The 8,453-nt window shown below is 48.3% G+C and overlaps 1 protein-coding gene across 1 annotated transcript in view; it reads right to left on the bottom strand.

Moving 5' to 3' along the window:
• LOC108790872 (testis-expressed sequence 2 protein-like) overlaps positions 1-1,122 on the bottom strand; it is a 38,913-nt gene extending 37,791 nt beyond the window's left edge. The window contains exon 1 of the mRNA XM_018561231.1: positions 1,103-1,122. The gene's annotated coding sequence lies outside the window, so the exon portion shown is untranslated. The remainder of the gene's footprint in view (positions 1-1,102) is intronic.
• Between the last annotated feature and the right edge of the window lie 7,331 nt (positions 1,123-8,453).

Below are 8,453 nucleotides of genomic sequence, written 5' to 3'. Positions count from 1 at the left end.
TAGTTCTTTTCTTTATCTCTTTGTGTATATATATATATATATATATATATATACTGTATATATATACATATACATTGTAGTCACTCCCATGTTAGTGGTGGATTCCATAGCTCCTTCCCTCCATACACATATTGTATACAATCTCTCATTCCTGCTGCAGTGTGCAGTTCCCCTCTTTCTCCCTCTGTATATATATGGAGTCTCTATTTTCTATCTCTCTACACTAGTAATAACCTTCCCTCCTGCTCTAAAATAACCATCTAATTAACTTTCTGACATACCCGTCCCCTTTTGCAATGAAGCCGCTCACGCTCTGTCTCAGAAGGCAGACAGAGAGGGCACCAGAGCTTCGGATGACATTCTGATTGTGCCAGCCAGTGCCCAGACCTGGGGGCAGAGCAGGTAGCAGCTGCAGTGAAATGCATGTAAATGTGGGCATCTGCGGTCTTGCCAGGGTGCAATGCACAGAGCGGCACCGGTGGATAAGGAAGTGGTTGATGCCAGCTGGTACCAGACTTCAGAGGGCAATGAATGGTATTATAATATGGATTATTAATCTTTGAATGGCCGCCTCTTGTCTGACCGATAGAATGAACAAATCTTGAAGGCCGGCAATTCGTAATAAAAGGTCTCACTAGCCCAGCAACTGAATAAGGCGATGGGCCGCATGAAGAGAACAGCAGCCCACACCGACCAATCAGATCGGCTTTATAAAATCTGTTTGCTATGTGTCCCCTTTCCATACTGGAATTACAGAGTAAATCCACCTAAAACTGACAGATATCTTCCCCTATAGCGGCCGCTATAAGAGGGTCTCACTCACTCTGTCACACTTTTCCCTACAAAGAACGCAGCAAGAGAATAGGTCACCAGGACAATGGGGGGGGGGGGGGGGGGGACTCTTGCTGCTGGAGTAGCGCGTTATTCAGCCCACCATGTTCTCTCCCGCAAACCAAACATAATTTTTGGGTGGAATGATCCTTTAAATACAAATGCGCTGCTGCTACCATCAGCGGGGAAGGCAGCACGGTGCGCTGCTGCTGCAGAGGTATTAATAGATTTAGAACGGTGTTCAAATATATATATATATATATTGACGTACCTGCTGGCAGGGTGCCCCCGTTGTGCGCTCCACATAGCCCATGGGTACGCTCAGGTGAAGCGAGCGCTGACGGCGCAGGGTAAGCTTTGCATCTCAGAGTCGCTGGTCCAGCAGACAGGCAGCCCGAGTCGAGTGCTGTCACTGCAGGCATCCGCTGTGTGCGTGTGTGCGTGTGTGGAGCTGCAGTTACTGGAGCAGCAACCAGCTCTCATCTGATACACAGAGGGGGCTGCACGTCTACTGACTCCAACAAAACGCATCGAACTCCTTCAGGGGTGAAAAAGCTGCCGGGAGAGAGAGGGAGAGATGGGATCTCAATCCCATTGGATGGAGGGAGGATACAAAACACTAATTACTCTGCAGATCTGTCTCTGCCTGCTCCTGGGATCTCTGCATCCGTTCTCTGTATTGGAAGGGATTCCGCACTCCTGAATAAAGGGACGCGGTTTGGATGGGGGGGCGGGTCACGTCCTAACGACATAAAAAAAGAAACCTGCATAATGTGCCGGCAGCTCGGACAGGACTCCAGAGCCCACGTTTTCATTATTTAGGGATTACAGGAAGGGGGATACAGGGAGATGGCGTGATGAGTTTACTGAACGGAGAGAGCAAATAGAATATGTATATATATATGTATGTGTGGGGGAGAGAGAGAGGGAGAGAGAGAGAGAGATAATGTCAATGGACTTACCTATTCCCCCCATACCATTCTTTACCCCTAATAATGTCCCACTACTACTCCCCCCCCCATCCCATATAACCTCCCCATATGCTTTTGCAATGCTAAAATGTATTTGGTCGTGCTAATTAAGCTTATTTGAATTGAATTGAGAGAGAGAGAGAGATTATCTTACCTGCCAAAAGATTTGTATTTCTGGCCATCCCGTGCTGAGATTTACACAGCTCCTCTACAGAGCAAAGCCTTGTCTGCAAGGGAATCTTTCAGGTAATGCATACATAACTTGTCCCTCCCCCCAGCCTTTGACTGGACAGTGAAAGGAGTAGCAGCACACTGATGAGTTCATCTCTCTGTCACTCTGCTCTCTCCTGCCATCAGAATGTCCCTTCTTCTTACACGAACACTGCAGCATAACTGGCCGACTCCTTGCTTTGCTTCTTCCTCTCCCAGGTCTGAGGCAGTGCTGTGCAAAGAAAGCATGCAAGCTGACAATGGTTCTAATTCAGGTACTTACACTGCTTGGATGAACACGTGACTCGCTTCCTCTCTACCATGTGACAGCATTGGGATCCTGTTGATTGGTTCAGCACGGTCACATGAGGGTAAGGAAGGAGTCTGTAGTCCTGTGTAAGCTCTTGTAAGGTTGACTTGGAGCCTGCACAGGTTTTCTTGTTTCGGTGGGCAAACACAGCAGTAGAGGAAGAAGGAAAGGCCAGTATGTGCTGCTAGGGGAAAGGGGGAGAATCACTCTCACTGTATTTACTAGTCATCACCAGTGCAGCTAACAACAACCTCGGAAGATAAAAAGAAAACTCCAGACATGAAAAAACAAAACAAAAAAATAACAATAATAATAACATAAAATAATATTAATATATACTGTAGTACAGCATCCAAATCAGAGAGAAAATGACAGCCGGCCGAGCTCTGCGGGACGAGCGCTGTGAGCGGCCGGTGTCTTTCCCCCCCCACCACCCGGCCGCCCCCCAATGAGATGCTGCCTCATTAAAGGGATGGCCCTGAGCCAACATATGTCTCTCCATAAAGACCTTACAGCAAATTTCAGTAACTCAGACACTGGATTTTTCCATCCCGTCCTCCCAGCTCAGTGACCATGAAATTAGCGAAGGACAGCATACAACTAATGTGACGTACTTTGTACAGTTACTTTTAGATGTTCGGCTCACATTTGACGCACTTGTACCAGCGAACGTTCCCAAATTCATGAATGATTCACTAGGCCAGTATGGATCAATACGGAATCATAGCAAACTGTTAGAAGGGCTTGTACCACATGTATTCAATTCCTAGGCATGTGTGCTTTATCCTGGTTCTCTTTCTATCATGGTAAAGGTTCTTAGCGTGTCTCTCTTGTGTCAGCACAGCATGTGAGATGCTTGGCTCTAGGCCAGGAGATTACTAGTAGTGTCCCCCCCTGATTATTGCTGCATTGCATTCCACGGGACATAAATCTCAGTTGGTCCGGCAATTAGAAAGGCCGGGGGTGGGGGGAAGCTGTCAGATCTGCTGTGCCTGGGGGTGGACGGTGGCCTTCATCTCCTGGGATGACGGGATGTCACCTGCTAGTGGCACCTTCATGAGTGGCTGGAGAGATCCTGGTTATTAAAGTGACCCTGTCACGATGGGTTGAAATAAAACTAAAGGCCGCCGGTTAAACAAGATGATGTATAATCACCTTTCTGGGTGTGTCCATAACCTGCGCCCCTGCTGCGGACTGTAGTTCCTCCCGCAAGCTTGTACATCGTGTATTGAAGTAGGAGATGGTTTGGTACTACACGCCTGCCCGTCTAGCGAAATACGTTCCCTCCTACTCTCCGCATTGTTTCCGGGGCTGTGGCGCGTCGGGCACCATGATCCACATTTGGTGGACATGCCCCCGGGGGACAAGTCTATGGAATAGGGTCTACGACCTAATAAACTCTCTCTTCCAACTCACCCTACCAAGGGAACCGTGTGAGGCATTGTTCCTACAGCCAATTCCACAATTGACGCGTTACCAGAAACACCTTGTGTCCCACATCTTTGTCGCCACCAAAATGACAATCGCCAGAGCGTGGAAAACCCCGACCCTGAGCTTTAGGGAATTCAAAAATCGCCTAGACGATATATTGGTGAACGAGAAACTGACAGCGGTTTTGTCCGACACTCATGACCGCTTCCTACTGATTTGGCAACCTTGGATTGATTACTCTAAACCCCTGGTTCTCAACTCATGAGAGTGGGTCGCGGTGCCCTTCCTGCATGGAGCAGCCTATCTTCAGTAGGGAGACACAGAGGGGGTGGGGCCTGGGGCTGGGGGGGGGGGGGCCAGTGAGGTCCGGTCCTGGGCCACCCCCTAGTAGAATATGCGGCAGTGCAGGGTCCCGGGGCCACGCACTGCCGACGGTCTTCTCTTCAAGGGGGCAGGTCCTGTGACTCACCTCCTCTCACGGCTGCGTCCCTAGTAACAGGCGGCGGGAGAGGAGTAGTGTGTGTACAGCCGGTACCCATGTGAGGGGTGGGCGCAGCCTGGGGGGCAACTTGGGTTGCGACTTAATGACCAAGGACAAATGTGGGTTGAGAACCACTGCTCTAAACCACCATCTTTTGATCCACAGCTCTTATCCATTTAGAGGCTCTGTACTACACACCTCCCCCTGGACCCCCTTCCCAACGTAACACCTTCCCCTGTCCTAATCCCGTTCCTCCCCTCCTTCTCCATCTCCATTACCTCTTCCTTTACCTTCCCTGTTGCCATCTCTATACAGATCTGTGCTGTTTGACGTGCTCCTTATTATCTGGACCAAATGTTCCGGTGTAGGGGGTCGTGAACCTCATTGATCTCGCCTCCACAATATTCAGACACCTGACCCGAAAAGTCCCCCTATGATGATCCTTTTCCATGTTATTATGGGTCTTACGCACTAGAACTGAACAGCAATGCCCCTTTCATGCTTCCAAATTGTTCTTTAGTACCCGTTCTACTACTTCTGTTATACAGTCTGCAGAGCTCTGCACAATGTTGTGGCTGTGCATTTTCTATTTGTGTTCCTTGTTCCAGGGCTTGCATGCCCTACCTCTGTTATTTGTGTAACCTTCATGCGAAAAAACAGACAGAAACCAAATAAAACCTTTGTGCAAGAAGTAGGAGATGGTGGGAGGAACCACTGTTTGTAGGGGGGGTAGCAGGTATCTGCCACACCCTAAAGTGTCAGATACTGGAGGGTCCAGGGTGGAGTTTTAATACAGAGGCCTCCAGAAAGGTAAGCATGCAGTATCTTGTTTTACAGGCTGTCTTTAGTTATTTTTTCGAGCTTAGATTGACAGGGTCACTTTAAAGAGTAAGTGCTGCATCACCGGCTCCAGTGGAATTACAAGTCAACCCTACTACCATCCCTTTAATGTCCCATTGTGAGAGCTTAGTCACCAGCCGAGAAGATATTTAATAAGTCTGTAGCCCCTATATAATATACATATATGTGCTATCACAGCGATTCTTGTACCTAACAGTAAGGAGTTAACTTGGCCCTGTGTGTGATCTGAAGCAGAGATTTGTGGGGATTGCAGTGCAGAGCTGACACTGGGGATTGCTAATAGAGCTCTTGTGAACTACCACTCCCAGGATGCTGTGCGAGAGGAGGGAGGAGGGCTATGTACTGCAGTGACTGAGCATGCCCAGTCTGACTGGAGGATCTGGAGGAGACAGGCCTGTGTGCGGCACTGTGTGAATTAGGACTGCGTGCAGCAGAGCTGTGTGATTCCCACTGACAGATTGAGACACACAGAATCTGTACAGCAGCGCTCTGAAGGACGGATGTTCATCTGCTTAACCAGAGAGACTGTGTTCGAGCGCCCGAACTGAGGCCTAGTTGCACGGCTGAACCAGCCGCCGGAGTGATCCAGCCAGCCCAGCAGAGAGAGAGGGAGCCAGCTGGATCCAACCGAGATGACTGCAAACATCCTGGATGGGTGAAAACCTCCTACCAGTGACCCAGATGACTTCCCCGCCTAAGCTGAAGAGAGAGGACGTCCAGCTTCTGCTATCAGTCTTCATCTTTTTTTCAACTGACCTGAGGATTGGTGAGAGGCCTTTGGCCACATTGAGAACCTGTTTGCTGTTCATATCTGCACTACAGTAAGGGCCCCAACGCCGGCTAGCTTAGGACACCACTACTAGCCAGTAGTCTAGGAAGGGTTGGACATTGCCAAAGGGAAACCTTAAAGGGACATACACCCCATTCAAGGGAGGACATTTAAAGACAATTGGCCTTGCATACATCACTGCTGACAGCAGATAGCTGCAGCTACTGTGTTGCAGAGTGCCTTAGCCTGCTGCTTAATATCCTTTCGTGTGATTGTTGGGTATACTATTGCCATAGTTGCTTTCATATGTTGTGTTATGATTAAATCTGCTATAAAACTGTTCAAAGGTGTGTTGGTGTGCTGTGGATCCACGTTTGGGCGGTACATTGGTGTAGGGGGATAGAAACACCCGGTTATTCAGTGGCTCCTTCGGGGGTAAGCGCTACAAGTCATTCAACCCAAAACTGATATTTCAGGGTTATGAGGGGTTCCCACCATCCCTGCAATGAGTTGCTGGGTCTGCACGATTGCTGTGCCCATTATGAGGGGTTCCACCATCCATGCACTGAGTTCCTTGGTCTGCACACCTGCTGTGCTCAATATGAGGGGCTCCTACCATCCTTGTACTGAGTTCCCGGGTCTGCACACCTGCTGTGCCCATTATGAGGGGTTACCCCCATCCCTGCGCTGAGTTGCTTGGTCTGCATTCCTGCTGTGCCCAATATGTGCTGAGTTCCCAGGTCTGTATGCCTGCTGTGCCCATTATGAGGGGCTCCCACCATCCCTGTGCTGAGTTGCGGGGTCTGCATCCCTGCTGTGCCCATTATGAGGGATTCTATGATCCCTGCATTGTGTTCATGGGTCTAAACACTTGCTGTGCCCAATATAAGGGGCTCCTACCATGCATGTGCTGAGTTCCCGGGTTTGTCTGCTCTGCCCATTATGAGGGGTTTCCACCATCCCTGATGGATTCGTTTTTATTGTATATTATGGAGAATGTAATAGGAGGAGCCGAAACACAAAAAACTCCCAGATGGACAGGAACAGAGTTGGGAATTAAGGCTGGAAGATTTTTACGGTTGGAGTATCCAAGACATAAAAGAGGTAAGGACCCGAGTCAGATCACCAGGCTCCATCTATAGCAATACCTTTTAGGTGGACTGACCCTTTAAAGAGAACCACTCTAGGTTCTCATTAGCCTGCAGAGTACACAGCCCACACACATTCATTCCCATTAACTAACTTCACATTACACAATGAGGCTTACAGCTGTAATCTGCTCAGTTAGCCAATGTGAGGTTTAATCTAATGAGACTCTGTCTTTCATTGTGGATATAAGGATGAAGATGTGGATATTTTAGCTCCAAAGTTCCCCATAAAGAGCACGATAGTCATAAATAACCTGAGGACAAAAACTGACTTTAGGTCCAGGGGTCCCTTAATGCTACTGCCATTATAAAATCATGATCTGTCCCCCAGGTACTTATCTGTCTCCTGCATACTAGATCCTGGGTACCTACTCAGTCTTACCGGCTGCTGCCTTGTTGTTCTTTCCACCCCTACATCACGGATAAAGGTGGGTTCTGCATGAGACCGAGGCGCTGATTGGCAGCTTTTACCTGAATGGCCAATTCATTTTTGACCTTAGGTCAGCTGTACATTTTAGTAACACTTTATAAAAACCTCTGTAGTCCCCCCACAGTTTGTTCTTTTTTACTGTGTAAATGCTGGATAGGAATGTTTATAGAATCAGATTGCAAGGGTGAGGAGGCTTTGTGAGATATCTCTTACAAAAAACTTGGACTGGCCATGCCTCGACCAATTTAAGAAAATAATGCAACCATATTAAACATCCTGTGCTTCATCTCCCGGGAGAGAGGACCATGCAGGGCCCAGTAGAAGAAAGCAGTGCAGCCATATTGAACATCATATGCTTCATCACTCTGGAGAGATGACCATGCAGGGCCCATTAGAAGAAAGCAGTGCAGCCATATTGAACATCATATGCTTCATCCCTCTGGAGAGAGGACCATGCAGGGCCCATTAGAAGAATGCAGTGCAGCCATATTGAACATCATATGCTTCATCCCTCTGGAGAGAGGACCATTGCATGGCCCAATAGAAGAAATAAATTCCACCATATCTAACATCATATGCTTCATCACTCTGGAGAGAGGACCATGCATTGCCCAATAGATGAAATAAATTCCACCATATCTAACATCATATGCTTCATCACTCTGGAGAGAGGACCATGCATTGCCCAATAGAAGAAAGAAATTCCACCATATCTAACATTAGGGTTGCCACCTTCTCTTCAAGCCAAACCCGAACACTGTAGCGCCTCGCGGCAATTTTTTGGTAAAGTACACTATGCACATATTTTGTGATTAAATAACATTGGAGGTAATCACAAAGATGCCAGTGTGCCACAGATCCACAGATATACAATCTGTACACAGTAGTGTACTCTGGTTTGGGGCCGCCCTAGGCAAGACGAAACTAGAGCGCCACCCCCCCACTTAATCCGCAGGATCTCAGGGGGGCTGTGCAGGATCTGTGGTGGGCTCTGCCATAGAGCCCACCACA

Source organism: Nanorana parkeri, unplaced genomic scaffold (assembly GCF_000935625.1).
Source record: "Nanorana parkeri isolate BGI_ZX_2015 unplaced genomic scaffold, ASM93562v1 scaffold508, whole genome shotgun sequence".
NCBI lineage: Eukaryota > Metazoa > Chordata > Amphibia > Anura > Dicroglossidae > Nanorana > Nanorana parkeri.
Note: the sequence above shows the minus strand (reverse complement) of the source record. Positions and strands in the feature narration are given on the sequence as shown.